General features: G+C 40.2%; 1 protein-coding gene across 4 annotated transcripts in view; it reads left to right on the top strand.

The window, feature by feature from the left end:
• Positions 1–21768, top strand: part of RNF38 (ring finger protein 38) — a 107382-nt gene that overhangs the window by 29834 nt on the left and 55780 nt on the right. For all 4 annotated transcript variants that reach the window (XM_075560153.1, XM_075560152.1, XM_075560151.1 and 1 more), the window contains exon 2: positions 17553–17623. The gene's annotated coding sequence lies outside the window, so the exon portion shown is untranslated. The remainder of the gene's footprint in view (positions 1–17552; positions 17624–21768) is intronic.

The raw sequence follows: 21768 nt of genomic DNA, 5'->3' as shown, positions 1-21768 counted from the left end.
CTAGATGAAAGCTGACCGATGTGGGAGAACCAGAAAATCCAAGTCCTGAGTGAGGTAGTATGGGGAATGGCTCTCCCGTACTGGCAGGAGCATCACCATCCTGGTTGATAATTGGAAAAGAAATGAGTTTCATGCCTCTTTCCATAGTCTGTCATTTCACATGACATCTTGACATTGTTATGAGTTGTATTCTTAAAAATGTTTGCTTCTGGAATTTTGTTGTTTCGTGACACTCCTGATTTCAGCTGACAGCCTGAAGTATTAAGTTGAAAAACTAGATGAAAGAGACCTAGGCTTGCAGTTCTTTTGAGAAGCTCTGGTGGCTTAGTGCGTTTCATGGTGGGCTGCCAACTGCAAGGTCCTCAGTTCAAAACCACTGCAAGGGAGAAAGTTAAGGTTTTCTACTTCCATAAAGATTTATAGTCTGGGAACCCACAGGGATAGGTTTCCCCCCATCCTGTGGGGCTGCTATGAGTCAGAATGGGCTTGTGACAGTGTGTGGTTGGTTTTGTGTCCCACAGGCACTTGGAGAGCTGTGCCTCTTTGTTTTAAAAGATAGTCACTGACAGTTTTTTTCCCTCTCCTTCACCATCCCAATGGCCCCACATTTCTGTTTTGTGGCTTGCTTTCCTGTTCCCCTGTCTTAGCATTGACCCCTTGCTTAACTGCCTCACATCCCAACTTTGTCATTTACTTGGAAGTATCTCTTTTAGTGTAGATGCAGTTATCTTTTTTTAAGATAGCATGCCTAAGTATCCAACCACAAATGTGTATCAGTTCTGAGGAAAAACTTTAGAAAAATTGTAAACTTTTTAATATGAAAAAATAGATCAAATGAAAATTAATGTCTACTTATTTGTGCAATAACTGTTAGTTAAATAGCCATTGATTAAAATGAAAAAACAAATAAACCTGGAAGAAACGTTAACTCAAAGTGAGCGGCACTGAGCTGTGAAATCTTGTATTTTGCATGTCTTTTATCTCCCTAGTCATCATTAGTTCTCTCCCAAATTTTACTAAAAATTTTCTCAAACATTTTTTTCTTTTAAGTTTTTAAAAATCATTTTATTGGGAGCTCTTACAGATATCATAGCATTCTATAGTTCAATCACATCAAGCATTATTGTACAATTGCTACCACAATATTATCTCCCCTTTTCCTCCTTCCCAAGAATCATTATTAGTTTATTATTTGCTGTATCTCACACCCTCCAATTGATCACACAGAACTCTGTTGTTTGCTCCCTTTGAGTAGGGTTATGCTGGGGTTATATAATCATCAGTGCTATCAGCTCTCCCATTCCCACCACCTCACCTCCATACCCTTCCAGTATCCTCAGGGAACCGTTACTCTGGTTACTGTTTCTGAAGGGTTATCAATCTTGGCTTCCTAGTATTGAACACTCTTAATTATACAGACGAACATATGCAAGTCTAACATGATTCATGAGGCAAAACAAATAAAAACCACAATAGATAGGGGAGGAAATATTAAAGAACTAGAGGATAGTTATGGGTTTCATCAGTGCTATCCTGTACCTTGGATTTATCATCCCATCTATGTGGCCCCTCTGAGAGGCTGTCTAATTATTTATGGGTGGGCTTTGGGTCTCTACTACATCCATGCTCCTTCACATCAATTTCGTTGCTTGTTTTTGAACCTCTGATACCAATTCCCATCAACACCTCATGATCATACCAAGATGGTGGACTTTGTTGCTTCCCTGCTAGATGGCCAGTTGGTTAACTTCAAGCCTTTAAGACCCCAGATGCTATATATTTGAATAGCCGGGCACCATCAGCCTTCTTCACCACATTTGTTTACACACCCATCTTGCCTTCAGCAATTGTGTCAGGAAGATGAATATCACACAGCACCACATTATTAAAACAAAGTGTTCTTTTGTTAAGGGAAAACAAGTAGAGACCCAAAGTCCGTCTGTTACCTTAGTGCTTTAACATACATAAATATATATATATAGACCAATACCACATATCTTTATATATTAATATAACTACATATATACATGTGTGTATATATATATATATATCTTTATCTAGCTTTTACCTCTTAGTTCTTTTCTCTATTTCCTTTTACTTTCCTCATACCCAGGACTGAATTTTTTTTTTTTCTGAGGGAGGGAGACTGAATTTCTAATATCAAATCCTTTGTATTTTGTAATAGAACTTCCTGTTTATAATTATTTTATTTTTATTTTTTCAAAACCATTTTATTGGGAGCTACTAGCAGATAACATATCATTCCATAGTTCTATCCCATCAAGCAGTATTGTATAAATGTTACCACAATCAGTTTAAAAAACTTTCTTTCACCCCCCTCTCCCACACTATTTTCTTCTTGGGATCTCTCTCCATTGAACTATTTGGTCCTGATCAGTCACCATCCCTTCTCAGAGACTTTTGTCCAGTGGTCTCTCTCTGTTCATGTCTTAAATCGGCAGTGGCACACTGGCAATCACTGTCAAATCCAGTTTGCAAACATGCCTTGTTGGGTGCTGAGTGTTGTTGAGAAAATGTTCTTGTCAGTTGCTAACAGTAAAAATAGAGCATTTTTTTCTTGAAGCATTTGAGTGTCTAGCTTTTAAAAGGAACCATGACTGGCTGCAGTTACCACCCCCTTTGTGGCTGTGATCACCAGAGCTGCCCCTCTGGGAGGGATGCATGCCCACCCCAGTTTGCTTGTCTCTAATCAGCCCGCCCTCCTCATCTCTGAATCCCATGGTTTACAAACTGTCTTCCATGTCACACTTCCAGACTCACATGGAGAACCTCTTTTTTTCTCTCCATACCCTCTCTGAGCACTTCAGAACAGTCATATTGGTTACACAAACGAGATGGATGAGTCTGTTTACTTTCTTAAGTACTCCCTACCCCCAAATTTAGTGGTGTGAAAGCAGCCTGAAGGCTACGTCTGACCTCTTCTAACTTCACAAGGAAGATGGAGAATTCAAGCCACACCACTGCCAAGGCCAAGGGCTACAAGGTAGAGGTCAGGTGTGCCTCCATACTCCTTCCTTCTTTTGTCCTATTCTGATACCAACTGTTTTCTACTACTTTGACAAAGGTCAAATTCACTGCAATGACCACACAGCTGACAAGACAGTGCTCAACAGATTACAGAGTTTATTAGGGAAATGAGTAGGTTACCATAAATCAGGATCATAAAACATGAAGGATGCAGTCATTTGGTCCACAGTAGTACTTCTAATCTGCCAGCAACTCGGTCAGTCGGTCTCTGTTCATTCTCAGCCTCTCAGCTATGTGGTCCCTTGGTCTCTGCCTCTGTGGGCCAGGGAGCCCATCTGCTTCTGTGTCTCACACTCTCAGAGTCTTGTTGCTGTTCTTCTACTCTGGCCCATGATCTCCTTGCCTTGGCCTCTGCTTTCTGCATGGCATGGATCCCACAGCAGGCAGGGATTTTGAATAAACATGCGCTGCTGGTGACTCTTTTCTTGGCGGTCCTGGGAATTCTCCCTCTTCTCACTATGAGGACTTCTTGGAGTATTGAAGGTGGGCAGTATTGAGGTGGTGGGGATAGTTGCTGTCCCGTTGATTCAGATTCCTGGTGACCCCATCTGTGCAGAGTAGGACTGGTCCACAGGGTTTTTAAGACTGACTTCTTAGAAACATCGCAGACCTGCCTCTAAGGCACCTCGGAGTGGATATCAACTGCCAGCAGGTTCCTCTTCTACTTCGCCCTCCACAGTCTTGGTACTGTCTTCCTCAAGACAAAACAGACAACCCTGCTGCCACTTGACCGTGAAACAATTTGAACTTCAGTGAAAGGACTAACCTATAAACCTTAATTACACAGATCTCAATATACATGCAGAGGCCGTCCTCAGTATTAGAAACTGACAGCACCGTGTGGGAAGCTCCACATGTAAATGAATTATTTTGCCAGAGAACAAAAATCAATAAATCCTGGTGGTTAAGAAAACCTAGAGTTGAAAATAATGGGGTTATATTTGTTGTGTTTGACCATCTAAGAACCAGACTGAGGATGACTGTTTACTTTCCAAATTCAGTTCTTCCATTTGAATAGTGGCTTGTTATCTAAGCTGTAACGACATAGACTTCCCAGAATAATATAAATTAAAACAGACTCATTCCACTTAACTTTTAACTTTAGTATTGGATGTAGATATTTTTTTGATACAAATCACATCACATTGTGAAATTGCGACTCTGGTGCTTGACGCAAATTTTCAGCTTGCTAACTCAAGTGTGTTTAAAAATCCGCCTTGTTTTCTATTTGCTGTAACTTAGAGAAGACGGTGCTCTTTTGAAACTTTGCTGTCAACACCTTGATTCAGCACACTTGTCCTCCAGCCTCCTAGTTCGCTTTGGGCCTGGGGACACTGTTGTATCACCAGTTTTTATTCATCTGTACCTTTCCTAGCCCTCTGCTTCACACATTGAGTTTTTCTTAATCCTGTGTCTGGACAGTGGAACTCATTGCAAACTAGTTCATAAAGACCTTCCGATTTTTCTTTGTCCTAACAATTGCAGAGTGTTCTGTTATCTGTGGGCATTTGGAGTTTAAAGGAAACATTTATGCTTTTACTCATTTTATTGGACACACATCTATTGAGCACCTGCTGTGTGCTGGGCACTGTTCTGTGCATGTACGAAAGAATGCATAAGGCAGGGAAATTTTCTACCCTCAGGGAGCCAATTGTAATTCAGGGAGACCGGCAATGAACTGTGATGTATAATTTAAATGTACACATTTATCATTTTGCCTGGACACCATTATATCTGTAATACAAACTCTTAGAATTGAATTTCCAGTTTAAAGTGTGTGTATTTTTCATTTGCGTGATTATTGCCAAATTGCATTTCACAGAGGATGCATTAATTTGAATGTGCTGGTTTACACTACTAGCAGTATTTCAGTACCTGCCCTCACTCTGAATGCATTTCTAACAAAGTGTTCATTAAACTTTTGAGTAACGTATCTAGAATGTTCATTTTCTGTTGAGAGTAACTTGCCATTTTTATTTTCATTTTTGGAAACTGTTGCTATCCTTTGTTAACATTTTTTGGTTGAATTTTAAATTTGTTTTTATAGGAGTTTAAAAATAAATTATTGATGTTCTGAAACCCTAAATAAATAAATAAATGGCGTAGCCCTTAAAACTCTTAGGATTTTGATTTTTTTAAGCTAATCCTTTTTATGTTGAGTGAAAGATGCTAGGTAGTATCTATATTAGAAATTAGGAGCTGGGGTGGCAGTGGTTCAGAATCACCAACTGCACCACTTCAGAGAAGGCTGTCTGCTCCTGTGAAGATTGACAGAAAACCCTATGTAGGGACACTTGAAGTTGGAAGTGGTTTGATGGCAGTGTTTTTCCTTTCATTTTAAAAAGGTATAACTGTAATATAACTTAACTCATTTGTCATTTAAGAAGGGTGTTAACAAATTCAAGTACTTTTAACAAATATTTGAATTAATCTAAGAACTAAACTATAAAATGAATATACATTATATTGATAATATGGTTGACTGTTGCAAATATGTATCAGATGGTCACGTATGCCGTGTGTATACTTGGCATTTTCAACTGAATGGCTGAAGGTAGTGTGAGCAGAGTCTTGCACATGTTCTGTGTGCAAGGAGAGGTACTGACTGGATTTAAAAGGCAACAGCAACACGTGTAGCATCAATTTCACAACTCATGAAGCAGCCATCAAGATCAATTTGTGTTTGAATTAGGCTTTCTCACTTTGAACCTCAACACGAAAAGAATAAAAAGATGATTTTTATTGTAAACTTTCCATTTTCTTTATATGAGGTCTTTGTATTTCTGCTCAAAAAAGTAAAGAAAGGAACTGTTCTCTTTGCTACCAGCTCCTTGCTTTCTTCCTTCTTGCGGTACCCAAACCCCAAACGTGCTCGTTTGTCTTTATTTTCTCCCATTGATTCCTCTTTTTCCATATCCTTTATTATGAACTTTCTACCCCCACCCCACATGTCATTACATCCCCCAAGCAGGGGAGGTTGAATGCATGGACATTTAATTAGCATGCAGAAGACACATGTGAGGCAGAAGCAGCTTGTGTTGGAAATGGGAAGAAGTTGTAAATAAATCTCATTCAAGGGTAGGAGAGTGTAGAGCTGATGCAGACTAGAAAGGGGAAAGAATCAGGAAGACAAACACACTTCTTCCTCACCCCCTTTTCCTGCCCTCTGTTTCTGCATTTCCTTAGTGTCTGGCATTTGTATTTCCTACTGGAAGATGAAAGGTAAGTTAAGGAGCTCATAATCTGTTTGGAGAGAGTCAGGTACCCCCAAAATGCAGTATGATGATGACACAATGAAAGCATTTAGCAAAACGAAAGGATTCTGCCCAGGCAGTGTCTCACAGGGAAATCAGCATCCTTGGTTTGATTGGAAGTGTTTATTATCATATCATTTAATTAATCATTTTATTGGGGGCTCTTACATATATTATAAGAATCCATAAATGAATTATATCAAGTGAACTCGTACAGATGTTGCCATCATCAGTTTCTAAACACTTTCTTTTTGAGCCCTTAATGTCAGCTCCTCTTTATACCCTCCCTTCCTCTAATACCATATCTTTAATTGCTATGTGCCAGATACAATGCTGATTATTTTCATAGATTTACTGTTAACATAACCTCTAAAACAACTCTATGAAGTACATATGATGTTACACGCATTGAGTTGACTCCAATCCAATACCTTGTGTACAACACAGGGAAACATTACCTGGTCCTGCACTATCCTCACCGTTGATAATGTTTCAGTCCCTCTGCCAGTTCATCTCAGAGAGTCTTCTTTTTTTGACTGACCTTTTATTTTACCAAGCATGATGCCATTTTCTAGAGACATAAAATCTCTGAGTCAGAAGCTACTGGAAGTCATCTAACAACAATGAGAAGCAAGTAGGAGTTCTCCCTATGTTCGACATTTGTAACCCAGGACTTACTGTAATAAATAAGCAGGAGCTACTGTAAAAATGATCCTCAGTTACAGAGCAAGATTGACTTTAATCTCAGGTTACCTAACATATACATAATGTCATAGTGTGTTACTGAATAGTCAACAGTTTTCCCTGTAATTGGAGGTAAGATTTCTAAAAACAATGCAGCCTATTATGTTGTAAGTTCATTTGGAGAGAACTTAAAAGATTGAGAATAGACGAGTAAGTAAATTTAGGTTTTGCCAGTTGGAAGATACTTAAAATTATTGGAGCAAAAAGACAGAAATTGTTGGTTGTTAAGACTTGGAACCCTCTTTAGCACATGTCTCTGTAGCCACGCCACAAACCCGGCTGCTACCCAAGTTGCTGCCAGGAAGGCAGCTAGTTTGAGAGTGAGACTATTAAAACCTTAGAGAGATCAGGTTCCAGAAATTCAGCAGCCTTTGGGCCAAGTATTGGATGAGGCTCAGCATGTTTTCATGCCCTGCTATAAAATCAGGCACTTAAAAAAAATTTTTTTTTCTGCTAAAGTGAAAGGAAAAGAGCCCTGAAAGAACAGTGAGTGGGATAAAAATTAGAGTAGAGTGCTGAGCGTCTCTCAGTTACTTTAAAAATACAGTCAAGGTTCCTGGGGCTACATTCACCAAAAAAACAATTCTACTGTGTGTTCTTAGTGTAGAATGAACAAGTGTACTTACTGTGCTACATAGATTATGAGTTTAAATGTTTTTAGCATCTACATATCAACCAGGACAAGTAGGGCAATTTTGTGTTTAAAAGACTGATTTGGTAGTGACTCTTATGGATAATACATTAAAAAATAGGACCAGATTTCAGAGTGATTAGACACACAAAGATCATCATAGTATGCAAGGACTGGTACCAGTATTGTAAAGGATCTAAAAGCAGTAGAAGACTTATTTCTTCTATCTAAATATTACAATCTACTTGGAGGAATTTGTGCATCCAAGTGCTAAAACAATTAAAAACAAAACTATATGCTTGAATTCCACTTTGATAGCCTATCTTTGGATTAGTCAAAGAGAGTTCTGAGATGTGATCATCTTGGACCACCTGGGACCAAAACTCTTTGACCTCTTTAGTATATACTGATGGTAGTTTGACTAAGAGGCATGGTTAGACCATGGAGGCATGAGGTTGAGTCCTTATTCTTTTGGTGCTGACCTAGAGCCAGCCCAGGCCAGGGATTGTCTTGTTCTCTAACCACATCCTTTCTTTCGAGGAGGACAGAGACGTGTCATGTTCACAGGCCGGTCTCAGGTACATTTTCCAAGGTATTTTTTTGGTCAGATGCTAGTAGGACTTTTGTTTATTAAACAGAGCTCTTGAGATCAAAACAGCTCTACCTACACTATGCTTCCACTTCTGTCTTAAGAGAGTACCAGTTGATGTCAAGATTATTTGATTATTTTGTGGATGGGTTCCCAGGGCGAGTCTAATGGATACAGTTCACCTCAAAGATCCCCCTCGTGGTCATTGGAATACTCTTATTATGTTTACCTTTCTGAGTTAGGTTTGTTCTATTTGGTCCAGTATTCCTGGAAATAGCAGCTTGAGGGCATCATGGAAAGCCAGGAAATACAAATAAGAATGATCCCTAGATCCACATACATGGGTTTTTAAACTGCCAGGGCATGCTATTCATGCTCTTTTATACCTTGTTTTTTTTGGGATAACATTTCAGAAATTTTGATCCCACCTGATTTTACTGTATTGAGGTTTCTTAAATTCTTTCTTAGATACCCTTTATTCAAACGGATGACAATCCTGCACCATCCGTTGAATCCATCATTTTCTCTAAGACTCTCAATCTAGCACAGTTCTCTTTTTAAAATAATAAGAACATTTCTTATCCCAGATTGTCCTACCTTTGTATGAGAATTGGGGCCAGTTATTTTACACATGTTCCACTTTTTCTTTTAAAAATCATTTTATTGGGGGCTATTACATCTTATCACCATCCACCCATCCATCCATCCCTCCATCCACCCATCCATCCATCGTGTCAAGCACATTTGTACATTTGTTCATTTGTTGTCATCCTTAAAACATTTTCTTTCTAAGCCCTTGGGATCAGCTCCTCATTTTTCCCCTCCCTCCAAACTCCCCCTCCCTCATAAACCTCCCACTTTTTAAAAAGCCTTAAAATTTTAAAAAATACCTTTTAATCCTTTAAAAAATCTTTTTATTGTTTTAAAAAGTTTTATGGACATATAATTTATACACCATACACTTCCACCATTCACTCGTATTAAGAAGAGTGGCACAAGCATCTTCACGGAGTATCTTCTTGTACTCATTGCTGCTAGCTCCCCATCTCACCTTCCCAGATCCCCCATCCAGTGACTGCCTCCACGGATTTACTTGTCGCAGAATGTCCCACCTTTGGATGAGTTTAATTGCTTCCTTATGATATTGCTTATTTATCTATCTCCAGTAAACTAGAATTCATAACTAATAGCTGGATGGATTCAAATAAAATATCTTTGGCTTGAAACCAAACCAGAGATAGGTTCTGTATTATTGTATCACAGCAGAAGACAAATTTAACAAATTTATGGAACAGTTAATTCCACTTTGTCAAAAACCTATTTGAAGTTCTTTTGAACCTTTCCGAAGCCCCTTGATTATCGGGTTAGCCCACTCCACTGCCAGTGGTGCTGATACCAACATCTTTGGATGGTGAAAATGGATCTCTATTGTGTCCTTAGATTCCCTTGCAGCTCAAAGTAATCTGTTACTTTGGTACTTTCGAAAAAACCTCCACTCCCTATTTACCTAACGCAGAGGTGAAGAGCCATTTTTTTCTGCCAGCGCCCATTTGAATATTTATAGTATCACTCTCAGGCCATACTGCTCAAAAATATACCATATATACTCATGTATAAACCTAGTTTTTTTTAGCACATTTTAGGTACAGTTTTTGTGGTAAAATTAAGTGCTTCAGCTTATACTTGAGTATATAGGTAATTAAGAGTACTCCTTCAATGCAAGAATACTTTCTTATATTAAATTGTCATTCTGTGATGCTCTCCTTCCCAACACAACCCTGACAACAAAACGGGTGAATATGCAAATGTGAAGAAAGCTGATGGTGCCCCACTATGAAAAGATAAGGCGTCTGGGGTCTTAAAAGCTTGAAGATAAATAAGCAGCTATCTAGCGAAGAAGCAACAAAGCCCACATGGAAGAAGCACATCAGCCTGTGTGATCACAAGGTGCTGAAGGGATCAGTTATCAGACATTAAAGAACAAAAAATCATATTGTGTGCTCACCTCCCTGATACGATCCCTGAAGACAAATGGGTGCATAAGTAAATGTGGCGAAGAAAGCTGATGGTGCGCGGCTATCAAAAGATATAGCAATGGGGTCTTAAAGGCTTGAAGGTAAACAAGCGGCCATCTAGCTCAGAGGCAACAAAGCCCACATGGAAGAAGCACACCAGCCTGTGTGAGGTGTCAAAGGGATGAGATATCAGGCATCATCAGAACAACAAAAAAATCTTATCATAACGAATGAGGGGGGAAGTACAGAGTGGAGACCCAAAGCCCATTTGTAGGCCATTGGAGATCCCCGTGCAGAGTGGCCTCTGGGAGGAGATGATCAAGTCAGGGTGCGATGTAGCAACAATGAAAAATACAACTTTCCTCTAGTTCCTAAATTCTCTCCTCCCCCCCGCCCCACCCCTATACACACATACTATCATGATCTGGATTCTCCCTTTCAAGTCTGGCTAGACCAGAGGATGTACACTGGTACAGATAGGAACTGAAAATGCAGGGAATCCAGGGCGGATGATCCCTGTAGAACCAGTGGTGTGAGTGGCAATACTGGGAGGGTGGAGGGAGGGTGAGTTGGAAAGGGGGAACCGGTTACAAGGATCTATATGTGACCTCCTCCCTGGGGGATGGACAACAGAAAAGTGGCTGAAGGGAGACGTCGGACAGGGCAAGATATGACAAAATAATGATTTATACATTATCAAAGGTTCATGAAGGAAGGGTGAGCAGGGAGGGAGGGGCTATATGAGGACCTTATGTGAGGGACTTAAGTGGAGAGCAAATGTTTTGAGAATGATGAGGGCAGTGAGTGTACAAATGTGCTTTACACAATTGATAATATGTGTGGACTGTGATAAGAGTTGTGTGAGCCCCTAATAAAAAGATTAGAAAAAGAACACCCCCTCCCGAATGTGATGCTGGAATGGCTTTTCTTCTGTGAGACATGTGATGTTAGTTGGTATTTATGATTTCAGGCCAGAGATTCCCAATTTCTGAACTAATAAATGGTTAAACCGGTTAATAAATTCCACGTGAATCAGTAATTTGTAGACCTTGTAAAGTATATTTTTTAAATTCTGAAATTGTGTACTTTTATTAGCTTGCATTATTTGGTTAAATAGAATGTGCCCTCATGGGCTAGGGCTATTAGGGTTTTTTTTGTTTATTTGTTTACTGATTTTCAAATTGAGATGATTTAATGGAATCTCTGTGAATGACAGTTGATGTTTTAATTTTTTCTTCTGAGTACTGCTAGGAGTTTTTGGATTTTCTTTTTATCATGACTTCAGTTAGCTACAATCTTGTATAAAAAACATTTAAATTGTTAAAAGTTGGCCAGGGGAAGCCTCTCACTCTGCTCTTTTAGAACAGGCCTCAGAAAGCAAGTAGTGAGTGCCGTTACCCTGCTCGTTGTCCAGTTTTATGGCTCAAAACCTTCCCTTTTAAACTCTGGAATCTTGCTGAGTGTAGGAATGCATAAGAGGCCACTTCCTATTTCTAGATGGAACACATGATTACAGTGCAAAGCCCATCTTAGTTGTACACATTGAGGAATGATTTATTAATGCTCCAAGTGTCACCCTTTTGAGACAGCTAATTGCCTTTAAAGATGCACAATGTAGAAGTTGCTGCAGTTTGGTTTCCTGTTGATTTTTATGCCAAGATTTCAAGGAATATACATATGTCTCAACAATGTTTTTCTGCCAATGTTTATATAAGAAGATTAGGTTTATGTTTAACAGACTCAGTATAACATATTTTACAAAGCCATGTATGGAAAGAGTCTGTTATCTTCCAACTATCTGGGAGAGCCTGTCATTTTTAAAAGCACACTCCCCATCTTGACAAAAGAGATTGTGGGTTCTGGATGGGCCTGGCAATAAGACAGGCCATGTCAGTGCTGGCAGAACTGTTAATGATACTGTTTGGTGATGTTTTAGAGATGTTGCACAATGGACTGTATTTGATGTGTGTTTCCTGTGTTTTAGTTTCCTCTAGGCAAGAAGTGACAGGAAATGTAAACAGGAAGGTCTAGAAGTAGGCAGGTCAGTAGACTGAGGTGTAAGGCCTTTGGATTTTATTTGTGTAAGAAAAGGAACTGCGGAAGGTTAATTTTTGTTACCGTGGGGTGGTAGGCAGAGGAGGAGGTGAGGGCTCACCAGAAAAGATTGAAACAGGAAACAATGGCATTCTTCCAGGCATTGATGTGGGTGGTAGCAGGAGCGGAGTAGCTATATTATAGGCATATTTTGAAAGTGGAGTCAACAAGATTTGCTAATTGATCAAGTGTGGAATGTGATTGAAAAGGAAGTTGATGTTGCTGCCAAGAGTTTGGGCCAGAGCAGCTGGTAAATGGTGTTGCCATTGACTGAAATCGGGGTGGGGTGGGGAGAGATGATGGGCAAGTTTGAAGATTAAAAGCTCAAATTAAATGGTATGTTTAAGATGCCTAATGGCTATATCTCAGTGGATAAAGAAGCCTGGGTTTTAAGAGTTGATCAGTGTTTGGAGATAGTTTTTGGAGGTATCAACCACAAATTAGTTGGGATACCCAAACTCACTGCCACAGAGTCAGCGCTGACTCAGTGGCCCTATAATAGGACAGGGTACAACTGCCCTTGTAACTATGGGAATAAAGAAGAGTGGATGGTGGCTTTGAACTGATGACTTGATGATTAGCAACTCAACTCGTAATCACTAGTGAATAAAGATAGAAATGAGAAGCCTGAAGATTGATTCTTGAGCCATTACAATCTTTGGAAATTGGAGAGATGAGTAGAACCCAAAACATGAGACTGAGAAGTTGTGTCCTGTGCTGCAGGAAGTTTTCTGAGGCTGCGGAAAGAAAAGGGTTTCAAGAAATGAAGGGTCATTTGGGTCAAACACTGTCAGTAGATCCAGAAAAGGTGAGAATTGACCATTGCGTTTGCATTGTATTTCTTTGTGAACATGGTAAATAGTGTTGCTACTACTTAACTGCTGTGTCCCTGTAGACGAAAGCCCCTACTTCTCCACAGCTGTTTGAGGCGGAGCCTGCTTGTGTTCTCTAGATCAAAATACCCTGGCTTTCATCCTCACTTGTTCTGACCTCTGGGTTTGACACAGTCCTGATTCTTCACAGGACGTTGCACATCTATTCCCCTTAAATGTTTCTCATCTAGTAGTGTTTTTTCACCTAAGTATAGTTGATCTGGAGAAACTTCTAGACTCTCAGGAGAATGTTTTAATTTGTATGAAATAAAACAGTAGTCCGCATGCCAGGATTCAAATGGCTTTATTTCCTGGGTAGTAGAGTGCTATTGATTACTGAGCATGTATACAAGTTAACAGAATTTACTTGAAAAATAAAGAAAAGGACACCAGTGTGTGGTAAACACTACTGTTTAACGTAGTGTCTTTAGTGTGTTCTCTGTTGGTCTCGGTCAAGTTTCAAAACTTACCCCCATGTTCTATGACAGAGGGTTTCTTCTTTCCTTGACTGACTTACCCAAAGCTGCCTAAAGACCGTGTGTTATTGTATAGCATGAGAGCTCTGTATGCTCCATGTGTCTTCCTGGGCAGGCACAGCTGGAGAACGGTGCTTAACGTGTTTTCCTTTGACTCCTATGAGGATTCCCTGGGATTCCAGCAGAGAACCCAGCCCGCAGTGGCCTGGCCAGTGCATCCTGATCCTCACGACTGGGGCAAAAGGCCCAAGAAGCCCCAGCACAAGGAGGACATTGCTCTAAGGTTTAGAACTTGTCTAGCACATTCACATACTTTTCAGACTTTATTCTTATTAATGCTCTTATTTTTCTTACTGGGAAACAAAAAAAATGTTTAGAATACTTAACATTTAAAATACCTTGCATCTTCCTGTGCATATTCTGGTACTGTTCCGTGTACAAGATTTACAGGTTGAGAAGCTGAAACCTTCTTGAGGCCAGGTTGTTGCTGAGGTAGAGATGGGGGAAAGGCACAGTACCTGCTGTTTTTTTGGGGGGGAGGGAGGTGGGAACTAGACCTGTATACAAATGCCTGTAGCACAGCAGGATTCAAACTTTGGTGAAAGTCTGATTAAATCCTAAAGATGGAAGAGACAATCTATGAGGTGAAACTGCTGCTGCTGCTGCTGAGGACAACCAGGTCGTTGCTGTTCTTAGATTTAGTTTCTGGGAATGTGCCTGACAGACTCAGGAGTTGGTTTTTTCCCCCAGGACTTGTTTTGATACCAGAATTTATTTCTTCCCGGTTTATCTGCTGTATACTGCCACCAGAATTACTTTCATATGACACAATTCCTATCCTGTTACTGCCCAGCTACAGTCAGTTGCCTTCTCAGTATCGTATGAAAACTCTAAGAGGTGGCATTACCAGGCTGTCTCTGACATCTGTAGCTTAGTACTTGTCACCCCACCCTCCAAAATGAGTGAGTTGCTTATGTACGTTTTCCTTTCTTGTTTCCTGAGCTTGCCAGCTAGCTGACACTCATCCTTACTCGGCTGTAAGGGGAGTAACAGGCAAAGCTTGCCTGATCCCATTCTCCTTTCCCTTATACTTCCTCCTTCCTAGCCAGGAAGATACTAGCTGTTGGTTTGCCTATTTCTCTACTTCACTAAACTTGACTCCATGAGGTCAAGGACTGGGTGGGTGAACAGTGTCTAGCACAATGCCCAGCACATGAAATTGTTTACTCTTTTGAAAATGAAGATATTTACTATGTAGTCTAACTAGGAAGCCTCATCATATTATGATGGCTGACATGAGGAGCCTTTATAAAGATCATGGAAAAATTTTATTCCATTTTAAAAAATTGTATGTGGTTGAAAGTTTAGATCATCAGCTTTGTTTATAACAATGAACAGACATTATAATCTCATCAATGTAACAACAACCATTTAATCTCCCTGTGTTTCCTGTCTCCATTCCTCCTTTTCTATTCCTTCTGAACTTTGTCTCTGGGTAAATGCTGCCCCCCGATCCTGATTGGTCGATTATTCTAAGATGTGCACACACCAGTAATGTTGTCATTCTCTTTGTAGATCTATTGTTAGGCGCAAAATTGAGCCATGGGGCTGAGTTCGTTTCTAGTCCCAGAAGGTAATCAAGGGCCACAGTCTTGGGTGTTCCACTGGTTTCTGACTAGCAAATCTTTCTTGTTCCACATCTTTCTTCCACTCTATCCAGAACTTTCTAATATGCTTTCTTTCAGAGCAGTTTGTAGTGGTAGCTAGGCACCAGCTAGTTCTTCTGGTCTCGTAGTCTTGGAGACTGATGCTTGAGTGGCTCATTGATACTTTGCACTAATGAGCTCCTTGTTCCCATGTGCCTTTGAAACTCATCACTTTTCTCTAAACAGGGAGAGACCAATAGGTGCACCTTATGTGAATGCCCACAGAGTTTTAAGACCCTAGTTGCAACGCACCAAAATGAGATGTAGAACATTATCATTGTGGACTGTTTTGCTAATTAACCTTATGGTCTTGAGACTCCAGGCCCAGGAACTCATTCATTTCTCCATGGTGCCTGGTTATGTCTGTAAAGTAGCCACGTGTTCCACGAATTCTTTGCAGCCTCCGTGTGTGTGAGTGAGTGAGACCATATGTGTGAAGAATGAGGTGAAGAAAGCATAGAGTTGCCAATAAAGTTCTAATTATGGATAAGAAACGATAAACACCATAGCATTTCCTCTGGTACAGATTTTTCAAGTAAGCATCATTTAATATATTCCAAATCCATATGTTTGGGAAAGAAATATACAATATTGTTCTCTAACATTAAAATCTTGGATATTGCAATGATAAATGACAAAGTAGCCATGCCAAATAAAATAGATTGTACATCTTAACAGATCAAATTCTCATTTATAAGGAGAAACGGGTCTTGTGAAGCTTTGATCTTAATAGCCCTGAGCCCCCAAACCAGTTTTTAACAAAACAACCATATCACCTTGAATGTACTCTTTATTATACTTGATACATTTGACAAAAAAATTAGCTGATACCAAGGGTTCAGGTAGAAAGTGAATGTTTTGAGGATGAGGGCAACAAATGTACAAAGGTACTTGATACAATGTATATATGTATGGATTGTGATAAGAGTTGTACAATTCCCCAATAAAATGATTCAAAAAGAAAATACATTTGACAATCTGCAATTTCATTCTTGGAAACATTTTTCAAACTCATCTGTTTGGACGGCTGACAGCATCTCCCTTGTTTTTTTCTTCACCTCTCCTAAGTCATCAAATCGCTGCCCTTTCATGTCCCTCACTGTAAACAAGAAGAAGTTGCACGGAGTGAGGTCAGGTGAATAAGGTGCGTGGGGCGAGAGGCATGTTGGTTTTGCTAAAACTGGTGCACTGAGATGGCTGTCTGAGCAGTTGCATTGACGTGGTGGCAAAACCAGTCTCCTGTCTGCCACCAATCAGACCCTTTTTGTCGCACACTCTTATGCAATCTCTTCAGAACCTCTACAGAGAAAGGCTGCTTAACAGTCACACCTGGTGGAACAAACTCCAAATGCACTATCCCCTTACATTCAAGAACCATGAGCATCGGGTGTTTTGGGTACCTCCTCGTATGTTGGGGTCATGATACTGACTTTTCATTGTAGCCTCTTGTTTGGGGTTCTTTATTTGAAAGCTTTTTCTTATCCCAAGATTATAGGAAGTCTCCTACATTTTCTCCTGAATAAGTGTTTTCATTTTTCATATTTACATACATAATTGAGCTACAGCCTTGTGTATTGTGTGAGGTAAAGAAATCAAATTTTTCCTCAGATGTCCAGCCAGTTGGGAAATCATTTATTGAATAATCATTGTTTTTCTCTTGGTTAGGTATACACTGTTTCATAGAGCAGTTGTTACTTAGAGAGTTCTGCAAATTAACAAATGGTGTGTATTAAAAATGTATACTTTAATTGTGTTATGTATATGGTGAGAATTTGTAAGGTCATTTGAAAGAAAACCTCAAAGTATTTCATAGTCATAAAGTCAGTTTGCCTTATGTTGAAGGGTGTGTTCATTTGGGGGGCCTGACTATGAAAGCACTCAGTATAAAACCACGTGGTGAATTAAGGTCTGAAACTCTTGAGTTCTAGTTTCCGACCATTTCACTGAACGCATCTCTGTGCCTTGTTTTTCTTCTTTAAAATAATAATAATTTCTACCGTGCCCCATTTCAGAGTTTTTTGAGGATTAAATGGGATGGTGGATGTCATAGCACTTTGCATCGATAAATTGGTGTAAATGTAAGGAATTATTGCATCTTAACTTTTCCTCCCTTTCTCTTGTAGGTAGTGTTGGTGCTTCCTTTCAGTGCCAGTCCATCCATCACGACCAAATTTGTCATGATGACAGTGACAAGGTGAGGTCTGTGTTGATGTCTACCATGGGGAAAATGCATGTCACCCTTATATGGCTGGGTTCCCTTTCATAACTGTGGACTCAGGGCAAAGAGAGTCTGATTGTGGATAGGAGGGAGGAGGACTAGAGAGCCTTGTTGGTTAGTGGGTCGGAAAGCCCGGGGGTGAATCTTAGGCGGTGGGCTGGACTCTTGATTTGTCTTTCATTTCCTAACTCTGCCCAACCCTAGCCTCATTCTGTTTCCGGAGACTTCCTCCTGCAGTCTTACACCTCCCGATGCTGATAGCGATCGGAGAAGTACAACATGGTGAATTCTAATATGAAATATCTTGGACGTTTCAAATTTTTTTGGTGTGTTTAGAGTTAATCAGTTCCATTAAATTGTGTTTTCTTCTCAGACTTTACCTTTTTAGGACTGTTTCCAAATTCTACTTTAACAGTTGAGTATTGAGATCAGAATTTATCTGATTCATGTACTTTAAAAGTTGAGCATTGAGATTGGAATTTATCCGATTCATGAAGCAGCAGCCTGCTTTAGGCCTCCTTTGCCTTTCTTTTTGATTAATATAAATGCAGGCCCAAACTTGTGGTAAAATGGCTTCATTTTGTTTTTGCTTCTGCTCTTTTTATCTCTAAAGAGGCCTGAATGTGGAGACTTTCCAGTACTCATCAGCACCCTTGATGTCCCAGCCCTTGCAGGAGATACTGCTGTGGGGTGGGTGTTAGGAACATCTGGCTGCTGGTGTTGGATGGGCTGAAATGGAGTCTTTTCCACCACCACTTTCCAGTGGCTTCCCTCCCATTTCCTGTGTCTTGTAGCAGGAATGTAGCCCTTGGTAGTTTCCAGTGCAGACCAACCCAAGCAATCATTTTCTCTGCTGTTTTGATCAAAAGCCTCCTCCCTCATCCTGTTGGAACTAGATCAAGAGGTTGGCTGATCATTGGGATTTTCCAAATGGCTTTCTTTGTTCGGTGTTATAGTCTGTCTGTCTTTGTGAGCTTTGCTCAGACAGATTTGAGTCTATTTACAGAGAGATTGCTGGTACTCACAACATTCCAAAAGTCTCTCTTATTACAGTAACCCAGAGACAGGTTTCACATTTAAGTTCTTTCAGAATACAAGCCATTTTGTTCGTACAAAGAAAAGACAAAAATCACTTTCAGCCAATATTATTACAAACAAATTGCTTCAGATGTCACGAGCTTAATTTTCTTTCTCCTGCTTTGGGTAAATGCATCTGTCCCTGTGTTCATTTACCATGGTGAAGCTGAACTGTGCCCTGTGCTGTCTCCTGATCTGAGGCTGGCCACGAGACTTCTGCCCACCTTGGAGTGCTACTTTCTACTTCCCTAAATTGGATTTCTTCGTTGATCCTGAATCTTTGTATGACTCGTTTCATGCTCTGGAGAACTTTTTCCAGATATCATAAGGGAGAAAAAGAAAAGTTGGAGGGGCATGGTCACTAATCCCTCCTTTCTCTCCTACACATAACTATGTTGGTTCCCTGAAGGGAAATGGAGAGAATGGACCAGAATCTCTTAACTATGGATTAATACGCAACCAATTTTCTCAGCAAACAGCATTTATTTATTGGCAGCAATGTGTCCAGGCATTTGGGGGAATAGAACACATGAAGATCCCAAATAGGTAAAAGTTTCCTCTTTTTCTGTGAGTTTACAATCTAGTTGGAGGAGATAGAAAATAAAAATAAACATAACATGAATTATATACCGTATATACTTGTGTGTAAGCCGAGTTTTCCAGCACATTTTTAATGTAGTTTTTGTGGAAACAGTAGGTGCCTCAGCTGATATTTGGTTGGTTTATACTCGAGTGTATGTGATAGTTATGTATGTAATAATATTGCAACGGAAAAAGAAAATGGAGAGAAGATAGGAAATGATGAGGACAGGTGTGGACAGTGCAGATTATAACTTGAAAGCAGGATGATGTTGCACTATTCAAAGAGCAGAAATGGTGTACATAACAGTTTTGTGACCTGTGGGCCATAGAGCACCCACCTACATTTTCGGTCTCAGAGCTTCAGTGAGAAGCAGCTAATTCACATTTAGTGCATGCTGCCATCTGGTGGGGGCCTGCTCGATTCTGACACAAGAAATGCACACACAATCCCAGTGACAGAGAGCCCTCTCAGGACACCTGTGTCTCACAAATTGTATCAAAATTCTTACTGCCCCCCCCCCAAAAAAAGCCTTCCATTAAATTTCAGATAAATACTGAAAACCGTTTCAACAGCAACAAGAATTCAAGCAGAAAGTAATCTGGCCTCAAAATGGTTGGAACCAACCCCTTTGTTAGCAACAACAGCTCCTGATTACTTTCTGTAGTGAGTAGATTTGCAAAAGCAAAATAAAAGATAAGCCTGGGGCTCCGCTGTAGCCTTGGAATGTGTATACTGGAGCTAGGGCGGATCTGATACCTGTCCCCAGAGCAAATGCTATAGCAAATACTTGCATAGCTATTGTGAGCACACTGCCCCGTGAATGTGTAAGCTTTAAGTATTACACTCACTTCTATTCTGGTCAGCAGAGCAGTAGTATTCTGCCCAAGCGCGGACCATTTTGCAGATTAGAAAACAGAAAAAAGATTTTTCTTCATGGTTGCCCATTTGAAACCCTTTCATATGAGGCTAGGGGCGAGACCAGGGGTCTGGCAAGGAGAAAGAAAGAGGGCCAATTCATTTGGCCTTGGAAATGGTAACAAGCCCCAAGTCAATCAATCAGCCTGCCTGTCTCTGTCTCTCTCTCTCTCTCTCTCTCTCTCTCTCTCTCTCACACACACACACACGCACACACACACACACACACCATTTTATTAGGACATAATCCAGACATCATACTATTCAATAGTTCAGTCATATCAAGCAGTATTGCACAATTGCTACCACAATATTTTTCAAAACGTTTTCTTATGCTCCTTGATTTTTAAACCCCAAATCTCTTGCCTTGGCCCATTTCCAAGTTTTATAGTTTCTTAGCTGAGGTACACCCACTTGTAGCCGATACAACTTGAAAGGGCTGATTCCAGCCAGCTCTGAGGTTAACTACTGCTATGAGTTGGAAACACATATTATCATTTTATGTTGAGCAGAGCAATTTACGCAGCCTAGCAGCTTTATTTTTATATTATATTCATTCATAAAGTTGTATCCTGCAGTTTCCAGGGAGTGAACACTCAGTCAATAGACGGTTGCATGCCATTCTAGGTACTGAGGAAGGCACATGGAACACAATAGGCAGCAGCTGTCCATGTCCTTATGGAGCTTGCTTTCTGTGAGCGCGGGGGAGAGGTGGTGAGACATTAACTAATTTTAAAATGTTGCTAATTGATCATTTGTACTATAAGGAAACCTTAAAGCAGAGGAATATTGGGAAAAAGTTGCCTTCTAAAACAGGGTCATCACAGTACTCTGTGAAGCTGGGAAATTATTTAACATTTCCCCTTTGTAGATGGGAAATCTGGGAGACAAATTAATTTACAACAGATCCCAACCCTGACTGCCTAGCGTGAGTCTGCATTCTCCTATCCAAACTCCAGTCCTAGTTTTAGCCACTCAATATATGACACGTTCAGAGAAAAATAGAGATTTAAGTGGAGAAGGTCCTGTGGAAACACAGTGGTGCCAAGCCTGCTGGCAGGCAGTCTTTGCATGTCACCGTTTTTTTCCTTTCTTGGCTAGGTTTTTTGGCCTCAATTTTGATTCATGACTGTGTTATTCAGGCTCCTTTTCCATGACACCCTCGCCTTAGTGCATGCTCTGACCCTGTGCTTCCTGCTAAGACACCTCACTGTGCATTGATACATCGCTCAGGTCAAATGTGATAGTCGTGTAGAAACACACTTAACAAATTATAACCCCAAATAGGATTGCGATAGCAATTTTATGCCTTCTCTTGCTATTAACGTTAACCTGGCCACTGTCACCTAGGGAATAAATGGTCACAAGTTCACAAATCTTGAGCAGTTGGATAGAAGGAGACAGTTGACGAGGTGAAGTGAATAAATTTGTACCTCAGTGGGCTACTTTTTCAGAGTACATTGGTATACTTGAGGAAAGCCTGCAATTGAAGGCGGCAAGTAGCGTTCTAGCCTTTGTATGTGTGAGTGGTCGCTTTGGACATCAC

The sequence above is a fragment of the Tenrec ecaudatus genome, chromosome 10 (genome assembly GCF_050624435.1).
Source record: "Tenrec ecaudatus isolate mTenEca1 chromosome 10, mTenEca1.hap1, whole genome shotgun sequence".
NCBI lineage: Eukaryota > Metazoa > Chordata > Mammalia > Afrosoricida > Tenrecidae > Tenrec > Tenrec ecaudatus.
Note: the sequence above shows the minus strand (reverse complement) of the source record. Positions and strands in the feature narration are given on the sequence as shown.